Below are 19880 nucleotides of genomic sequence, written 5' to 3'. Positions count from 1 at the left end.
TTTAAACTAATAAAGATATTATTTAAATGATAAATGTTTTAGCAAAATTGCACCACCCAATTCCAACTCCACTCAAATCACATTTATAATCAAGTATCACAATTAGGTCACCATACTAGACACCGAAAAATAAAAAACGCATCTAACATTTTGTTTTCAAAGGGTATTAGCACACAAGCCATTTCTACCATGTTCTTACTATATATATATATATATATATATATATATTTATCTGTTAAGAATGGTAAAAAAAAGAAGCTAAGAATGGACTTCACAATCATATTGTGTGCACCTGATTAAGGGTTGTGTTGTATTTTATTTTATTATTTTAGGCGTTCACAGATAGAATTTTTTTTTATGTGGTGATTGAATGTGAAAATCCATATTTGTTTTAGATTTAATATTTAGTATTTGTATCATAAATGTAAAATGAAATCTAATTCTATAATATTGTGTAATACATGCTTGTGGGATTCACATTCAAAGATTTTATAAACTTGCAATTTTTGAGGTGGATTGAGAAACAATCAAATTTGAAATACATTTTTTTGAATTTGGTATATTGTGTTTGACATGTTATTACACAAAAAATTCAGATACATAATTGACAAATAATCTCATTATAAACAGAAATTATGACAAATGTAGTATAAAATGGTACAAAAAATACTGATCAATTTAAAATACAAAAAAAACCTGTTTGTGGGTGTGTGTGTATATATTCTAATATAACAACCAAGTTGAGTGTTGAATCTTATGTACTATTGTGGTTTCAAATTAAACACCAGCAAATTATACATAATGAATGTGTTGATATTTTAACTTGCCATTACAACTACTTACTAATTAATAAAAAAGATGACAAAACAGCCAAACACCTGTCACACTGTTGAATTTTCTAGAAGCAACATAAACACAACAAAACCCCTGCCGTTGTCAAGCTACGATTGATTATTCATTAATCACAATCGATGGTAAAGTACTGAAGTCCGAAAAAAAACTTACGAAGGAACATAACCAAAAAAGGCAACAAAAGCCACCACAAAAACAAAAATAAACACAGCTGGAGAAAGTTTTGTTCAGCAAAGATTAGCATGGATCATTCAAAAAATGAAAATTATCCGTTTCAACCTTAGTACTACTCCCTAATACAGAAATATGTAAAACTACGGTGTCATATGCAAGAGACATGGAAAGCCAACTGCTTAATAAACATGCAAACATGCCCATGTACATCAAATATTTCATCCCAAACTCATTTCTAAAAGGAAGCTCTTAATTCATTTTTGAAAGTACTCAAAACGATTTCCAAAACAATTTTTCAATGACAATATTCAGAAAACGACCATAATTCTTTAACAATAATTTCACTAACATAATGATAACAGTAATCATTCCTTTTTAACGAAACTATGGCTTGTAGTAAACAGCTTTACAATTGATTAAAATCTGTCTGTGGTGAAAGTATATTTTTCATCACATGAGGGAACACTCAAAATAATCTCATTAATCAAATATCACTTGCACTTGTTCTTAAGAGTTTATGTTTGTAAGACAAACTTTTGAAAATCAAATGTAATTAAATGTCTTATTTTGTGAGTGCATTATGATTCAAAATAGTTTACATACATAAAAAGAAATGTTTAAGAATAAAATTTAATCATTTTTCATATCACACCACATTATATTAAAATATATGAAAAAATCTTGTATGAGAAGTATTTATGCAAAGAAAATGATAAAATAAATATAGAATATATATATATATATATATATATATATAAACTATTGACAACGATCAAACTTACCTCATCCAGATGAATCAAAAGAAGAGGACGTGTGTTTGGTACCCAACTGCCTTCAAACAAATCACGGGCTCCTACAACATGGAAGAAAGCATATTATCAAAGAGGTATAAGACAAAAAATTAGATATCTTTGTCAAAATGCTTAAGTTGATATAGAAATTGAAATATCTGCATAATGAACAAAAAAATTATGAATTATTAATGAAAATCCATGCTACTAGCTAAAAAAAAGATGTAAAAGTTTAATTTGTGGTTGCTTAGTCAAAAATTGACTATGCCTAACCAAAAGCTAATCAATTCAAATCAACCTTAGAGCAATATTTGAACTAAATCAATATCTATTGACTAAATCATTGATTTTGCTTAGAATTTTATATATCTCTCAGTTTCTTAATTAATAATAAGCACAAAAAATTTGAAGAGAATTGAACTTATGAAAGAGAAGAAAAATGTCATAATCCACTTAGATGTCAGCTAGCCTTCATCTTTTGACCTTAATAGTGATCTTCCAAAAGCAATAACTCCTAATTAAATCATTTACTTGCTCTCAAATTTTGCATAAGTATTAGAAGTCAAGTCAACTATTAGTTCTAATAAAAATTACCTCAATCCAACTAACAAGCTATTATAAATCTTAAATAACCTTATTAGACTTATAAATCCAATTGCCAAGATCCTAATCCACTTGAACTTCAATAATCTCTAATTCAACTATACAATTAAGTTCAAATTTAGAACATATGTTCAATACAACTATACTCACAACTCCACAAAATTTCAATTGTATATATGCTTTAAAACTCATAAAATTGCCTAAATTGTAAATCCTATTTTATTTCATAAAATTTATAGTCACCCAAAACAATCTTGATTTTACAAAGCTCTTACAAAGTCATTAAAAAATCGAATTGCTCAAAACCAATGCTTTAAAAAATCTTAAGAAGTCTTTTCTCAAATTCCTCTCTTTGATCTACAAAAGAACCTTTGAGTTGCCATAGTTGCACACTCTTATGCCTTAGGATCTAATTTTGACCTTGGTTGATAAATGGTCCTTTCCGAGTATCAATCCAATCTATCTTAAATTTTTTCTTAAGTACAATCCTATCCTCACCTTTATTCTAATATCGATCATATCAATTATTTGTCTCATATACCTTATGTTTACCAATTTATGGCCTTTTTAAGATAATAAAAGAGTTTCTACAGCCTAGGAAGAAAATTTGATAACTAGCTTTTATTTACTAGCTATTAAGACAAGTAAATATTCTAAAAGACTTTCATGAAGTCTTTTTTAATTTTCTTGAGTTCTTATTGAACTAAGATAGTTAAACATTAATTAGAAATTAATTTTATTTATATTTTTATCTGATAGTTGTGTTACAAAATAATATCATTTTTCAAGTATAATGGATCTAATGATCTTTCTAGCAACTTGTAACAATAGTAATATTTGATTATAAGAGTGCATAGTATCACCACTCAATAATAAATTGATTCATGGCTAATAAAAATTGAGTCTAAGTTCAATTATTCAATGTGCTCCAATATGTATAAGAGACTACAAACTTTATTTTCTTCAATGTCTTCTAGTATATTTATGCATCAAATATAATAATGATAATTATTTTATTAATTTATTTTTTTTAATAAAATATTAAAAAAAACTAAATAATATTAATCTTCTTTTAGAATCAATATTTGTGATTTGAAATAGCTAATATGATTCTTATTTTAGCAATCAAATATAGAAATAAATCCTCATGAAAGAAGCCTCTGTAAAATATTATGGTTGTGATCTTTTTCAACCTTTCTTATACAACACTAGAAATTAGATTGAAATAGTCTTAAAAATTGCATCATTCAGCTCAAAACCATCAAATAAAATATTAAAATTGGAACTAAAAAACTAAAATGAACAAAGTAAGTAGATAAATTGTAAAAAAAATTAAGATAAGTAAGACAATCTACCATTATCTTTGTTTATTGGATGCATTGACAGTAATTCATTGAGAGAATTAATAAATTGAAGCTAACTTAAAAAAACTTAATATATTAATTCTAATTCATATTGACTTAAGTATTAAATTTTTACTTTTACTTCACTTTTAATAAAAACAATAATGCATTGTCTCTTCTTTTTGTCTCCTAAGTTTTTTTTTTATATAATAGATATTTTTTACAAAAAACTAGATGAACTCGTGTCATTGTCATAGAGAGTGTGACTCAAATGAAGCATTTTTTGAGCCAAAGATTATTTTTCAAATACAACTACAATATAATAGAATATAAAAAAAATATATAATGGAGCTTTTAACTACAAAGTAGAATAGGTAAATCCATGTAGCTATTATGGATAATATGCAAAGAATTACTTGTAAGAATATTTAAAAAATATTAAATTACATTAAAAAAATCATAAAAGTATAGTAAGTCATTCAAAGATGTATTAAATTCAATAAATAAATAAATAAATAAATATATATATAAATTATTAATATTTTTTTGATTAGAATATGGAATTTAAATTATTATTTCTAAGAAAAAGAAACTTGATAGAACAAGAAAAAATGTATCAAGAGAGTGCTACATAAAATTGACTACAAAAAAAAAAAAGTTGTTGTACATCCAAATTAACAAGCTTCATTGATTATCCTTGAAATTTGTTTATTGTTATTGCAAATGAAAGATGGATTATTATTTTTTTTTTATAGAATGAATGGAAGTTATTTTATTGTAGAAGTTAATATAATTTTCAAAATGAACACCAAGTTTCTAGAAAATTTTCATCCAAGAATTCTTGCTTTAAAAACCCAATCCATTAGTCATTTAATTACTAATTGGATTCTATTGCAAAGACCTTAGCAAGGAGTAATATTTCTTAATAGCATCACTAGAATTTCAATCTTAAGACAAAGCCTTGATCTAGGTATTCTAGATGGATTAAGCAATTTGATGAATTTGATTGGATAAACATTATTATTGTTGATACCATCTTCAACAACAACTTTATTGATGCTTATATATTCTAATTCTTTCCTAGAAAATATGACTATAATCTTTTCATTAATATCTTCTAAATTACCATTTCATGTAGATAAAATGATTCTATCTCTTAAGAAGACATAATTTGCTAAAACATCTTCTACTAGTCTTGAATAAATAATATCAATTAAGAACATTAATTTTTGATTAACAATTATATGATCAAAAAGCATAATTATATTATGACGCAATAAATTTGTACAGTTTTCAATTTGACAAGTGACAAATAGAAATGTTAGTCAATAATAATGCAACCAAGAAGAATTCAAGTGTACCACCATTAACATATATAATGTGTGTGTGCATTCTATACCTAAAGTAGCCAATTAAAAAATTTGATATCTACTTGAAGTTCTCTTGAATTCAATTTCATGTTTTCTTTTAATATACAGATTTTTATTTGAGGCCAAAGTGATGAATGTTGAAAAGATGCTGCTATAATTTCTTCTTGACTTTTTTTTTTTATAATTACTAGTAATATTTTATAATTGTTTTTGTCAAAAGCTATTATAGCTCTTCCAAATAGGCAATCAATATCTCAAATATTTCTAAAAGAACAATCAATTGCTTCAAGACAATAATAATGTTGCATTAGAATTTTATTCCAAATAATAAGAGAAGTTTGATAAATAAACTTAGCATGGTTTGAATTCTTAATAATTGAACAAAAGATGTCTTTATTATAATTTAGTAGAAACTTAAATTTAAAATAGGTGGTTCTTTCTCTGTCAAGTAGCAATACAATAATTCTTGATGATGCAATATATATGACAATCTTTTGCATCAATTGAACTTTAATTGCCAAAGTGTTGTAGACAAATGTTTTATTAACTCTTGAAGGTCCATTTAAAAAAAAAACATGCATTTATATTTTTCCATTATAGAAGTCACAACATCATCATATGTCTTTTTTTTTTTTTTTTTTTTTTTTTTTTTTTGAAGATTCAATTGTAGAACATAATACTTCAAATTTACTTTTAATTATTGAATATTTTATGTTCTATTTTCAATAATAAATAAATTTTTATTAACTATTGAATTCCAGTAGTTTTTTTGGTAATGGCATTAGAAGAAATTGTGTAAGAATTTTGTCAAAGTCCTGTAAAATCTTATCTAGTAAAAAAAAAAGTCCAAAATTCTTAATCTGTTTGATAGTTGGATTATTAATTCCATGATTTTTTTGCAAATGAGAATTGAAATCATCCAAGATGCTTTTCCAAAACCTATTCTATATGTTTAATAGATTTAGTGAATTTTTATGTAGTAGCAAAATAAAAAATAATGCCTTCAATTGAAACTTAGTTTATATTCTTGATGCCTCTTCCAAACATTATTGCCACTTTCTATCATCTTTAATCAATCTTAAAGATGCACATGCACTTTTAAATGTTAGATAGAAAATTCTATAAATATTCTTTAAGTACTCAAATGATTGTGGACCTTTAATGTGGATTAATAAAAGCCTCAAATAATATCTTTCTTTTATTGCTGATGTTGTATTACATGTGTTTTTATTTGAGAATGCACTAGGCATCTAATTGTCAAAAGTAAGTAGAAATGAAACAAAAATCTTACTAAGTCTAATAGAATTTTAAATAAAATTTAAATAAATCTTAATAATCCTAATTAAACTTACACCAATTCAAAAAAAATTTAAAAAAAGTTATAAAAGAAATACAAAAAAAGAAAAAACTAATCTCAAAGAAAAATAATAAGAAATCTTAAAGAAATATAAAAATAAACCTTTAAAGAAATAAAAATAATCTTAAATAAATATTAGAAATAGAAACTTTTAAAGAAACAATAAATAATTATAAATAAATATTAAAAAAATCTTTAAAAAATCTTAGAAAAATCCTAATTTTATCTTAATTAAAATCTTAATGAATCTTAATCAAATCTTAAATAAAATCCTAATTAAATCTTATTCAAATCCTAAATCAAACTCTAATTATAATCCTAATTGAATCTTAATCAAATCTGAGATCAAATTCTAATTAAAATCCTAATAAAATATTAAGTAAATTCTAATTAAATTTTAAATCTTAAATAAATTCTTAAAAAATCCTATAACAAATTAAAATTTCAACAACTAATAATTTAATCAGTGATATTAATTCAAATTTTTTATATTTTTTAATAATTCAAATAAAAACAAACACAAAAAGATGAAATTTCTAAAAATTTACTAATTGAGAGAAATGCAAGATAATCCAATCGAATATTAAATGGCTTCTTATTCTAACTTGAATGCTCAATTTTTAATGCCAATATCTCCCTCTTAAACTATTAAATTTCTTTCAAATTTCACTTAAATGTTAGAAATTGAGTCTAGAATCCATATAAAAAAAATTCTTTTCAATCTAATTAACAAATTTCTAAAGATCTTAGAAACACATATTGACCTTTAAACTCTAATTTTTGAAACTTCAACCTACAAAAAACTTCATATACTTCAATTTAATTATTCAATTGACTTTAAAATTTGTATACATATTTATAGCTAGTATACCATCATATTTTCTCAATTTCACTAGTACACATATTACAAAATTCAAGGAACCCTCAAATTTGAAAACATATTTTTATTTTTTAAAACCTAATTCCACTAAGAATATCACTAACTTTAAAAATTCTTTAAAATCTCAATATTTATTCAAATGACATAAAACCAATGCTTAAAAATCTCTTCTTAAGTCTACTTTAAAATCCTACTCTTTAATCTCCAAAAAAATTTCAAAGTCGCCATATAGCCGTAGTTATGTTCCTTGGAGTCTTGTTTTAATCTAGGTTGAAAACTAGTCCTCTTTGCATATAAATTTTTAATAATTTGAGATAAATTTTACTTTATTCTATCATTAATTCTTTTTCAAATATATTTATATTAATTTCTGATCTCAATTACTTTAATTTGGCTCATTTATGCCTCTACAAAGCAAATAGAAGTCTCTTCTACAAAAGATAATATTAAGATTAAATCTTTTACTACCTTTCTATTATTTATTTTTATTTTTTTATTACATCTTTTTACTAGGTTCTTCTATAATAACATCCATGTTTTTATTTTTTATTATATAATTGTATTATTATATGATATTAGATTTAAAAAATATAATCTTTCAATAGTAAATTCAAGTTTTTTTAATGTCCACATCTTTTTTATCTTATGTCAAAGAGAATGTTGTGGAAATAATTAGTATATATATTATCCTGCCATTTCCATTATTGCATATATCTCAAAAAATAAAGTTAATGTTATCTTTTGTCTTTCAATACATTTTAAAATTACAACTGCCTCATTATTTAGATCATTTACTACTTGTACATGTGCTTCGTCATTTAGATACATTCCTGGAAGATGAATGGCCAAACAAATAACAATTGATATTTTTTCATGGATCCACATGCCAAAAAGTCTCTAAGCAACTTCTAGAGCTTTAATACATCTTACATCTAAATATTGTTTGATCTCATTTTATTGGTTTTCAAATTGCATTTTAATAAAATCATGGCCTTTATAGATGTATTTGTAGATATACTTGATAGTATAAATAGATGTACATACTTCAACATTAATATGGCAATTATACTTTTAAGATAGTTTTGGATAAGATGGAATAATATCTCTATTGTCAACAACCATTCTTTGAATTTCAAATATTCTTCTATTATTTCTTTGTTGATATTAAGGATATCCATTGACATCTATTATTGTTTCTTTCACAAAAACCTTTAGATACTTCTTTGTATAACAACTGTCTTCCATACAAGGTGCTCAAAGATTTCACATTCCATACAAATTGTATACCATGCATTGTAGAATGACTTCAAATAGCTCTTATTTTTTTTTATCTTTATCTGAAAATTCTGCAAAAATCATACAATCTACATCTTTGATTTATCTAATCGTACGTTTTCTATTCAAAAAAATTAAGATGTGCATGTGAAGTAGACTTCTCTTTTGAAAGTCAATAGTATAAATATATGTAATAACACGATCAAAGACAACTTTTTTCTTTATATCTTCCATAATTGCATGTTTCTTGAGCTCAAATAAAGAAGCAACCAAATTTGACTAATCACTTGCTTATTATCCTTAAAGCAATTCATTCTAAATTTTGAACCATCTTGGATTTGCTATCATTTTTTAAAAAATATGAGGATGCTAATAAAACCGTACAATTGCCATAGAAACTTGAAGTATATCTATCATGTGTCCTACACTTCTAATATGTGATGATGGAAGTAAAATCCTTCATCTTAAATTATTTAATTCATATTGTCTTTCTTTATGTTGAATTCTTTAATGAGTTATAATAGCATCTACTAATCCTTGATACAAATTAACATATAGATTTTCTTGATTATAACATAAATATTACATACTTAATTACTCAAATTCTACCTATCCATTAATTATAAATTCTTATAATAGATTTTTTCCATGCAAAATTGTAGAATATTTGTTAGGCCTTAAAAAATAATAAATATAATATAAAAACTATAAATATTATAAATATAAAACTATAAAAAGATAAAATGACTTTATTTCTTATAAATTTTTTATATAAATCCATGTTTAATAATATTATCTTAGCTTCTATTATAGAAGAGAGAAAGATGATTGTCAAAAGATGTGAAATACATGCAATGTAGAATCAAAAAAATCAAGTATAAAATTCTTCTATTTATTATTTTTTATAGAACGTTTAAAAATAGTTATATTTTTTCTTTTTTGGTCTTTATGCCTATATTTCAAAGTACTAAAAAATAATAATTGCTCAAATTTTTTTCAAATTGGCTATGCAATTTAATTAATATTTTCATTACTAGTAACTTATTTTCTATAAATTATAATTTTGATGTGATTAAAAGTAAATTTGATGTGGCATAAAAATATTTCAAATAAATTTAATTGCTTGCTTTGGAGCAAAAGGGCATAAAATATCCAACCTACAATGAAACTGGATATTGATTGTAATAAAGACAAAATCCAAGTTTAGATTCAATTGTTGCCTATAAAATCTTTGCTAGCATGATCTTCACTTATGGTAGAATTGCCGCCTTCAAACACCAACATTTAAAGAAAAAAAATGATCAATATTAATAAAAAAAAATTGACAAAATTTGGTGCTATCCAACTTTGAAATGAAAAATAGCCATGCTGAAGTCAAGCAGACTTTTAATACGACTGTAAGTCTACTTTTGAAATTCTAAAATGCAAAGTACAATGATAATTCATAATTTTTTACTATCATATATAGCATAAATTTGAAAAAATATTAATATTTGAAGAAAATAAAAGAATAAGAAATAAAAAGAAGATTTGATAAACTTCACTATTATTTATAAGATTGTAATTTGTATATAGTATAAATTCAAATAACTTACTAAACTATATCTAATATATTTGTTTTTATTGTGCCTATATAATAATAAATTGATATAATATGTTTATAATATGAAGTGAATAAATCCAAGGAAGAGAAAATGAATATATCCAAATTAATACACTTTTAACATATTCTAACATTGAGTAGAGCCTATGAAATAAAAACGTCAGTAGCTATATTAATTATGGCAATTGTTGAAATCTTGATAGATCTATTGTAAAAGATGTGCCTAGATGCAGATTAGAAATTATTAAAAAATATATAAAATACATTTTTCTTATCCAAAACACAAAACTTAAATACATTATGAATCCACTTTACTTCATTTATTACAATTCATAAAAAAATTTGACAAAAAATTTGCCTATTCTATTTTTTTTTCTATACACACAGCATCTAAAGATCCAAACCAACATTAAAAATCAACTTGAGTGAATTTGAATGAAAATTAAAAAAAAGTAAGACAAGAATTCTAAAGCTCAAAATACGTATCTGATGAGATGTCTTACACAACATGAATGTCAAGATAAGACCCTACTCCAAAGACAATAGCATTTGTAATTCCAACAATGTTTACAAGAAGTAGAGATTTAATCTTCTTAATATTACTAATACATTCATTTAATATTATTTTAAGTATTTTAGCATCAATTGAATACAACTTGATAGATACATGTTTGAGAAGATCTTCTTAGACTATTGTCAAGAACATGAATCTCAAAAAAAGAATATCTTCAATACACTCTTGTATCACTGAAGAGAACTAAAGAGTAACTCAAAAGTAATGTAATATTAAACTAGAATGGCTATTGCCAAAAACAAAAAGACTAGAAAGTCTTCAAATAAGACTAAGAACTAAAAAAGCATTGAAAAGAGTGAAGAAGGCTTTACTCTTGCCTCCATATATTCTCTTAATTAGGAGCTACATGGCAATATCCTATAGAACCTCCAAAACCTATTGATTTTGCTAGTCACATGTCTTAACTTGCAAGACAAATTATCTATATATGGGCCACATAATTAGCTTGTTTCATAAGCTATTACATGAAGTTAACTTGTTTTATAAGCTACCAACATGTGGTTAATTTGTTGGCGAAGTTTTTAACCTATAAATACATCTAAAGTCAAAACCACATCCATGAAGCTTCTAAGAAGCTTTTCTAAAAGACTTTATGAAATTAATCTATATTTAATTATTTCTACCGAATTATATAAGTAACTATTGAGATAAATATATATGTTTGTGATATTACCCTCCTTTCTAGGGACGAATTCCACAAGGAGCAGTTATCATTTTTTATGATCTTTACAATTCTTCATCTTGGTTTAAATGGATGTTATTGATGAAAGGCCTCAACCTTCTTTGTTGCATTTGCAAGATTCTTTACTGCCTCCTATGTGAGTTCTAATATCATATCGATGCCAATGAACAAGATATTCTAATCTATTTTAGTACTGCCTTGAATCTAAGACTTCTTCTACTTGGACTTCTTAATTATTATTCACTTCTATAGGAAGAGGTGATATTTGTTTTCTTCCCAAGCTATTCATTATCTTATATGACTCAAGAAGAGATACATGAAATACAGGGTGGATCTTTATAGACTTTGATAGATATAATTGAAAAGTAATAGGATTGATTTGTTCACAAATAGGAAAAGGTATGAGCCTATAATAGTCCAACTTATCACAAGGACAAGTAGACTTGATATTGCGACAAAATAATCATACTTTGTTACCTACATTGAATTGTGGTAGCTCCTTGCGATAAGCATCCATGTTGGTCTTTTGTTGTTCTTGAGCTTCTTTTAATTATGTCTTCATTGTTGCATGTAGCTTTAACAAACAATATGCTAAATCTTTTGTCGTAGGATTATCAACTTTTGAAAAGTAAAAATTATAAAGTCGTAGATGATAATCATAATTGACAAAGAAAGATGTTTGTTGAATAGAAGAATATATTGGATTATTGTATAAAAATTTTACCAACAATAAAAGAGATGTTCAATCATCTTAATGATATTTGATGGTATACCTTAAATACTACTCCAAAACTTCATTTATCCATTCCGTTTGTCCATTAGTTTGAAGATAAAAAGTCAAGGGAGCTTCATATCTACCTTTAGAAACTTAAATAGGATTTTTTAAAATCTTGATACAAATTGAATTGCCCTATTTGATATAATATCCTTACGCAATCCATGATAGTGATAGATATTGTCAATAAAATGCTTAGCTATTTCTTCACGTGAAATAGATTTTTTACATGATATAAAATATGACATTTTAGTGAAGCAATCTACAATTACAAATATAGAGTCATATAAACTTGAGATTGAAAGATCTATAGTAAAATTCATAGAAACAAAAGACTGTAGTTGTTTTGGAATTGGTAACTGTTGAAGAAGTCCATAAAGTTGATGGTAAGGAGTTTTCGATCTTAAATAAGTATTTCATGATTGTACAAAGACTTTGAATACCTTTTACATTTAAAGCCACTAAAAATCTCTTGATATTAGCTCCAAAGTCTTGTTATATCAAAAATATCAAGCTGCTGAAAAATCATGACAAGATTGAAAGACATGTAATCATGCCTTGCCTTCTAGAATATATAGGCAATCTTTAAAATATAGTAGATTATTCTTAAACTCAAAATTTGAAGTATCATAAGATTTAGAAGAAGTATTCTTGATATCATGAATAAGAAGATTAGAGGACATACTTGATTGAATTTATTGGACAAATGTTGAATTAATAGTCAATGTTGATTTTATTGCTCAAAGATGAAAATACTTGGCTTTCAAGAAAATTATTCTTTCTTGATCAAAAGATATATCTTTTTCTTTTGGTGCAAGATAAGAATATCTAGAAAGGACATCTAACAGATCTTGTTGTTTTTCAGGTCGATAAATGATCTTAAAATTGAATCTGGATAATGACATGGTCCAACTAGACTTAACGACGATTCAAAATACATGCTAACATGAAGTACTTGAGGTTCTTATGATCTATATACATAGTGACTGGAATTAAAGTGCCTTCTAGATAATGATGCCATTCTTGAAATAAATCCATGATTGTAAGAAGGTCTTTGTTGTGGATCTCATAATTAATCTTGGCTAGTGAAATTTTTTTAAAATAAAAAGCTACTAGGTGGATTTTATCATCTATTTCTATTTGTGACAACATGACACCTATAGCAAAGTCTAACACATCTTTTTTCATAAAAAATGCCTTAAAAAAGTTGGTGCAATATAAGATTGATGCAAAAATAAACTCTTTCTTTAAAACATCAAATGATGCTTTTGTTTTTGTATTTCACTCAAATTTGTCTTTACAAATCAAACATGTAAGTAGAGCTGCAACTTAAAAAAAGTTCTTGATGAAGATTTGGTAGTAATTAGCAAAGATCAAAAAGTATTGAACATCTTATATTATTTTTAAAATCTTCTAATTATGATAGTTTGGACCTTCTTGGGATCTATCATAAGACTTTTGTTGGAAATGATGTATCCTAAAAAGTCAACTTAAGTAGTGTAGCATATACACTTTTCCAACTTGGTATATAATCTTACATCTTTGAGTTTTTGTAACATGTAATGAATATGAAGTTTATATTCTTCTATATTCTTAGAGTAGATTAGAATGTCATCTAAATAACAAATGACAAAATCATCCAAAAACTCACAAAAAACATCATTCATAAGATATTGAAAAGCGGCCAGTACATTCGTGAATCCAAAAAGTATGATATTATATTCAAAATATCTATATCTAGTTTAAAAAATAATCTTACATTCATTTCCTTCTTTGATACAAATTAAATTGCATATTCTTCATAGATCTATTTTGGTATAGATTTTTGCTTGATTGAGTTGATCAAGAAGTCTTGAAATCAAAAACAAAGGATATTTATTTTTAATGGTGATCTTATTGAGTCCTTGATAATCCACACACATCCTCAAAGATTCATCTTTCTTCTTCACAAATAAGATAGGAGCCTCAACTAAATATTTAGAATAGCATATGACATTCTTTGTCAAGTTGTCATCAATGTATTCCTTCAATGCAGCCAATTCATTTTGCAATAAACTATAGATTGGTCTAAATGGTGATTGAGGTCCTTCTTGCATATTAATTGAATAATCATAAGGTAAATTCTTTGGAAGAATATCTACATTCTTCTTTTCAAAAATATCTTAGAATTCTTGATATTGGCTAGGAATACCATTTGATATTTTTCCACCATTAAAAATAGACGTAGCATATATAGCAAAAAATCATCTTTTTGTTGCAGCATGCATAAAAGCTATCATATCTACTAGTAAAAGTTTGGATATATTAGACTTATGTACTTCTATTTTATTAACTTGATCTTAAATTATACTACTAGAAAAATTAAGATTAAGAGAAATTTAATCTATTTGAAGGTTATATTTTTTTAGCCACGATAATCCTAAAATAATCAGATTGGAGGGAGATCTTATTACATTAAATATTACTATTCTATTATGATCTTTAATTGCTACATCTAAAAGAATAGTCTCATCGATAACATTTCTTAAAGACAATGAACGACCATCTATGACTTCTACATATACAAATTTAGTTTTCTTGACTAAAAGTATTTTTTGTTTTTTGACAAAATCTTTGTCTATAAAATAAGTCAAGGCTCTTGAATCTAATAAAATAAAGACTTTGTGATTTTTAGGTTTTAAACACACATCTATTGTAAAATAGAGTGATGTGTCTAAGAAGAGAATATGAATTTTACTAGATATTGCTCATGATTCCAGCATAGTCCTTATTATAAGTGGAGAAACTTATTTTCGGAGACATTATCTTCTTTGATAATTGTGCTCTTCTTTTTGTAATTGCATTGCTTCTTTGGACAATATTGAACAGTGTACTTAGCTTCTTCACAATATAAATACAAATCCTCTTGGTGACATTGAGTCTTTTCGTGCTTTGTGAGACATTTAAAATATATTGTATCAATTTGCATTGGTTCCTACTTTAATGAATATGTTTCAGAAAACTTGGGAGGTGTTGCCATTACTTGACTTGTTCTTCTCTAGCCAAGTCTTTATTATTAATGCCTTTTAAATAACCAATTGTTGCAAGCAATGGCTTGAGCAATAAATTATTTCAAAGATTTTTTTTTGGCATTGTTAATAATAAATCTTTGACACTATCCTTCAACCCATATTAAAATTGATTGATAAGTGTTTTATCATTCCAGTCTACATTACAAGCAAGATTTTAAAATTGAGTAGCATATGTGGTGGTTGATTGTGATTCTTATTGTAAAGATAAGAGTTTAGTCTCTGCTACTCATTCTCAATTACTTTCTCCGAATGTGGCCATAAACACTTCTAAAAATAAATTTAAATCATAAAGAAGTCATGAATCTTTTTCCATCAAAGATGTAAATTAAAAAAGATCACTTCTAAATAAAAGTGCACCTATGAAGCCAACTTGAGTAAATCTACTTATATATTGGAAAAGATGTAACCTTAAGTAGAGCTTAACTTATTATAAAAATACTCAAAATTTTGATCTTGTTCCATCAAACTTCTTGAGCATACTAATCCTTGTCTCTCTTGAGCTTTTAGAAGCAAAATCCCTTGAATTTAGTTGTGAAGCTAATCGATTTATTTTTCTCAACTGCACAACTTCTTGATATAGACTGTCAACTTTTTCTATAAGTATAAAAGTAGTGCTTCCATGATTGATGTTAGTGATATGTGAAATTATTGCCCTAAGAGTGTTGACAAGCTTGTGAAGATCCGTAATAATTGCAAATCTATTTTCACTTCTGCTAGGAGTAGCATATATAATCTTTTCTTCTATAGACAATTCAAACAAATCCAAAAATTTAAATTAGAGGAAGATAATCTGCAACCTCTAATAAAATTTCTACAAAGAATGATAATCTACTTTCTTTAAAAAAAAAGATTATTGTTAGAAAATAAGATTTTTTTGTTTAAAGATAGAAAGTTTGTAACCTTCAAAATATAACAATAGAAGTGGGATAATTCACTCACTTTTAAAACAAGACAAAAATAATATGTTGGCATTCTTATCAAACTATCAAAGTCATGAATCCCAAAAAAATAATATCCTCAAGACACTCTTGTATCACTGAAGAGAAATAGAGAGTCACTCAAAAGGTGATGTAATATTAAACTAGAATCGCTATTGTCAAAAACAAGAAGATTAGAAAGCCTTAAAACAAGACTAAGGACTAAAAAGGCATTGACAAGAGTGAAGAAGGCTTCACTCTTGCCTCCATTTATACTCTTAACTAGGAGCTAGATGACAATGTCCTATAGAACCTCCAAAACATGTTGACTTTGCTAGCCACATGTCTTAACTTGCAAGACAAGTTATCTATGTATGCACCACATAGTTAGCTTGTTCCACAAGCTATTATATAGAATTAACTTGTTTTATAAGCTACTAATATGTGGTTAACTTTTTGGCCAAGTTTCTAACCTATAAATACATCTAAAGTCAAAACCGCATCTGTAAAGCTTCTAAGAAGCTACTTTGGAAGACTTTATGAAATTAATCTATATTTACCTACTTCTACCTAATCATATAAATAATTATTGGGATAAATATGTATATTTGTGATAGCTATTTTTTGGACCATACATGTTAATTTTTTCTTCACAACTATTAAATTTCTATTAAATCTATTGTGACATGCTTTTTGACTTGAAGAGATTTCTATAGCAAAAGTAAAAATATGAGCATAGAAGCATATGTTGTAATCGCCATTGTGGTTTCAACAAAACTTGATTTTTCACCTTTATTATAAATTGAATGAATTTGTAAAATATAATATGCTTAAACAAAAAAAAAATCCTATTATAATAAATTAGAATAAAATTTTATTCTTATTATATAACATACTTATTATCCCTCCTCTTTCACAACTTGACCCTTGTATTCAATCATGCATTCACCTTCAATCCCATTTAGATACAAAAGTAAAAATAAAAATAAAAAATACAACTTCAATTACTTTCAATTTCATTCAATTACAAAAGAAAAAAAAAAGAAAAAAGAAATTAAATAAAAAAATGAGCCATGCAAAATTCTTATGATTAAATATTGTCAATTGTAATATGAAGATTTCTTCTTGAGTAATAAAAAAAACATGTACTCTCACTCTAAAGATTCTATTGATTTTACAATTTTTCCTTCTTTTTTTATTAAAAACTGAATTTCACCTTCAATAGCCAAGTCTCTTTTTAAATAAAAAAGAAATAAATGTCACATATAGCAGTGCATAGATTCCTACTTTCAGTTCATTGTTGATTGAGAACCATGGTTTTACTAAAGACTTGTGAACTCTAGACAATATTAGGTTTTTTAATGAAAATCAAGAGGGATGCATGTGGTGCATAAGAGCCACTACTTGTCTTCTTGAGCGATTTTAATATATAGATTAGATGAATCTATGACATTGTCACAAAAAGTGTGATTCAAATGAAGCGTTTTTTGAGTCAAAGAATATTTTTAAAATAAAAATATAATATAATAAAAATAAAAAGAAATAAAATATACAATGGAGTTTTCAATTACAAAGTAGGTTAAGTAAATCTATGCCATTTTCACAAATAATATGCAAAAAAAATAGTTTTATTAAGAATTTATTTGTAAAAATATTAAATTATATTAAATTATATTAAAAAATCATAAAAATATATTAAGACATTAAAAAGTATATTAAAGTCAATAAATAAATATATTATTAATTTTAATATATAAAAAAATTATAAATATTTAACATCGAATTTAAATTGTCATTTCTAAGAAGAAGAATCTTGATAGAATGGGATGAAGTGCATTGAAAGAGTGTTACATAAAGTTGATTCTAGAAAAAAAAAATAGGTTATTGTAGATTTAAACTAATATGCTTTATTGATTGTCCTTGAGATTTGTTTGTTTTTATTACAAATTCAAGACGGATTAGAAATTTCTTTCTCTTTAGAATAAAAAAAAGTTCTTTTTTTTGTAGAAGTTAATGTAATCTGCAAAGTAAACTCCAACTTTTCAATAAGTTTTTCTTTAAGAATTCTTAATAAAATTTAAGATAAACTTTCAAGTTATGAGTTTTATTAGTTCTACTTCATTACTAATGAAGTTCCACTTGTTTTTGGCAAACTTGCATCATATAGTACAACATGCCTTTGAACAAATGTCACATATATTAAAGCCAAAAATAATTAAATAAAATAAATTTAATAAAAATTAAACAATGTCATACATATCAAGACATATGCATCTTCTTCACATGTATTTGTTTTATGGGTAGGCATTTGCACTACTCTTTCATTCTATTGTCTAAAGGTTTTGACAAACCAACTCTAATATGAGAGGTGGAGGATGTAAACACCACAAAATTACCTTGCCAAGCATAGTTGCAAGAATTGATGGTTCTTAATAGGCTTTTGGTTATGATGCCTTTTGTTATATCTTAAGCTATATAATGTATTCTTTTTCTTATCAAAATGTACTAGTGATGTAACATTGAGTATTTTCATAAAAACCACATTTGTTGAGGTAGATACATCAAAGAATTTTAATATGGCCAAAATTTCTTTTGATATTTTCATAATATATATATATATATATATATATATATGAATAAATATAAATTAACATACTTAATCAATCCATAAAATAAGAAATAATAAAATATATTAATCTTATATATATGAATAAAAGAGAGACTAAGAAGAAGAAGGTATAACTCATTTAACCTACATAGTGTATGTCAAAACACACAAAAGTTGGGTCAAAATTAGAAGCTTTTGTATGTATTAAAAAAATCAACATAAACATGTTATAAAAAGAAGTTGAATTTGTTGACTTCCTCTTCCTTGATTTTGGTTGTTATAGCATTAACTTCATCAGTCAGAGCTGCAGACTTATATAATTAAATAATCAAGCTCATTAAAAAAATACACATTCCTCTAAACAACAATCTTAATTTTATGTAGAAACACAGGCTTCATTTTTAATAATAATTTAGGGCATCTTTATTCAACTTATATTTTAGTACATTATAATATAATTCATGCATAAATATGAATTAATATGCTTTATTAATCCTTAAAGCAAGGAATAATTATAAAAATAAAATAAAATCTTTAATATTGAGATGCCAATTGGTAACCATTTAATACTTATTCAAATCATTTGATCATTAAAATGACAACTTTGAACCACCTCTATCAATAGCAAAAGTTAAATAAAAGATAGTGCACTTGAATCTTGATCCATCTTTATGCTAATGGTCCTCAATGAGGTCATCTAATTTTTTAATTAACTCCTTTAGCTGATTCATATATGATATTTATTCAATAGAGGGTGCAAACCTTATTCAAATCTTGAGACCAATACTATAGAAACTATGGTAAAGCAAAGCTTTTGATTTACACTTGGGAGTATAGATGGATGAACACTTTCCAAACTTCACACAGAGATTGAACTACAAGTATAAGAAAATAAATAAACAAACATAACATAAAAATAAGTCACAACATCATGGCTTTTCATTTACCATTGTGAAAAATTTGGAGGCTTGATTTGAAGAAACATAGTTTAAAAATTGAATGGAT

Source organism: Physcomitrium patens, chromosome 6, assembly GCF_059467195.1.
Source record: "Physcomitrium patens ecotype Gransden chromosome 6, ASM5946719v1, whole genome shotgun sequence".
Taxonomy (NCBI): Eukaryota; Viridiplantae; Streptophyta; class Bryopsida; order Funariales; family Funariaceae; genus Physcomitrium; species Physcomitrium patens.
This window is presented reverse-complemented; position numbering follows the sequence as displayed.